The sequence below is a fragment of the Austrofundulus limnaeus genome, unplaced genomic scaffold (assembly GCF_001266775.1).
Source record: "Austrofundulus limnaeus strain Quisiro unplaced genomic scaffold, Austrofundulus_limnaeus-1.0 Scaffold305, whole genome shotgun sequence".
Lineage (NCBI taxonomy): Eukaryota > Metazoa > Chordata > Actinopteri > Cyprinodontiformes > Rivulidae > Austrofundulus > Austrofundulus limnaeus.
This window is the reverse complement of record NW_013952707.1, coordinates 570,185-572,236: the sequence shown is the minus strand read 5'-3', so window position 1 is coordinate 572,236 and position 2,052 is coordinate 570,185. Positions and strand designations below refer to the sequence as shown.

The following is a 2,052-nucleotide window of genomic DNA, read 5'->3' as shown; positions in this document are numbered from 1 at the left end:
CTTTCTGGAAAACAACAAATTTTTACATTTAGGCACACCTGCAATAGTCACACTTTTTCTGTTACAAACTGACTCCGGCCCCCCACCAGAGAAGTGAAAAGTTAGGTGGCCCTTACAGGAAAAAGTTTGGGGACCCCTGCCTTAGTTCCTTTAAAAATATACTGAACCACAGGATCGCTAAAAGGAGTTAATTCAGTTTTTTATTTTGTTGTTTGATACAGGCAGACGTCAGTGAGCGACCGCAGGAATAATCAATAAATTTAGTACAGAGAGAATATTAAAGACGACAGAACAGCAACTTCGTAGTTGGTTTAAAAAGTATTGAACCACAGGATCGCTAAAATTAGTTAAGTCAGTTTGTTTTGTTTGATATGAGGCAGCAGAGGTCAGTCACACTATAAATACGTTGGGGTCCACTTCAGTCCAGCTGAGATCTGCTCCACATCTCTTTTGGTTCCGCACTGCTGGGTTCTTTATGAATGCACATTCATTCAATCACATTTGAGCAGGACCTGGCTGGCTTCTGTGACTTATGATTGAACCAAGGGAGCTTAAAGCCGGACTGGTCTGTGCGGCGATTTTACAGAATTGTCTTGTGAAAGAGTCTACAGTTTCTTTGCTATGCAGATGACACCCAGCTCTACTTTTCTGTTAAACCCAACTTATCTCTTCTTTCTACCTGCCTCTCTAACTGACCAGGGAATCAGGTCTTGGTTCGCCAATAATTTTTTAAAACTTAACAGTGACAAAACCAAAATCTTACTTGTTGGGTCTAAATCCACCATCTCCAAGACTAAAAGTGTTTCCATTTACATTAACAATTCGTTGACAATTTGCTAGTTTTTCCCTTTCCCCATAAGAATCTGGGTGTCATCCTTGACAGTACCTTATCCTTCCACTCTCATGTAAATAATGTCACTCCATCATCTTATTTCCACCTCCCTTAAATCCAACAATACAGTCATTCTGGTTCACACTCTGTTCACATCTTGCCTTGATTACTGTAATTTACTTGTCTTTGGTTTACCAGACAAACTCCTCCATTAACTCTAAATTGTTCAAAACTCTGCCGCTCGTATTATCACCAGAACACCTCCATTTGTCATACAACAGTCCTACAGCAACTACATTGGCTTCCAAATAAATACTGCATCATTTACAAGATCCTGCTTCTTTCATTTAAGGTCATTAACTACCTTGCCCCTCCATATATTTCCTCAATTCTCCATGCCTACATCCCCATCCGCAATCTTACCAACCTAACCGATCCTCCACTTCCTCCCAACTTATTGTTCCTTCTGCTCATCAGACCACCATGGAGTCAAGTACTGTGTGGTATGAGGGCCAAAATTAAGACTATTGCTCAGCCATCAGTTGCTACAGTACATCCTTGTAGCAGGAGGAAATATCTATTCCTAAGCCAGCTATTGATCTGATTAATGATAGGCTGGCACCGGTAACTGAGCAGCTGGCCCCAGTAACAGAGAGGCTGGCGCTGGCTAAGGAGACTATTCATTTGCATTAGCATCAAAGAGGCTAGCGACTAGCATGACTAGGCTGCTCACCTACTGACCCTACTGACCCAAACATTTTTAATCAAAGAAAACTTTCTCAACAAAAATGGTTGACACACAAAAACTACAAGTGACATGCACTAACAGGTAGACAGAATTTACTGTTCAACATGACATCAAGCATACATATTAAACATAAAACATACTGTATTCCTGTGAAGCAGACAGTTTTAGTTACCAACTGAATTAGCTGCTGTGTTTGCCCGTCCACTCTCTTTCGCTGAGTTATGAGAAAAGCCAGAACTTTTAAGTTGGGGGTTTTTACAGTTTTTGACTGGGTATTAAATTAGGCTTCTCTATATTGAATTATAATTTATAATGTCATATACAGACATCACTCATAATATCTGTTATTATCCATTATGCCTATGAGTTTGCAATTCACAATTTAAAGCATGTTTAGAAGCAGACATAAAAATGTGCTAATGGTGTGTGTGTGTGTGTGTGTGTGTGTGTGTGTGTGTGTGTGTGTGTGTGT

General features: G+C 40.1%; 1 protein-coding gene across 1 annotated transcript in view; it reads left to right on the top strand.

The window, feature by feature from the left end:
* The window catches only part of ptprnb (protein tyrosine phosphatase receptor type Nb), a 65,809-nt gene that overhangs the window by 32,044 nt on the left and 31,713 nt on the right, over window positions 1-2,052 (top strand). The gene's annotated exons all lie outside the window — the stretch shown is intronic.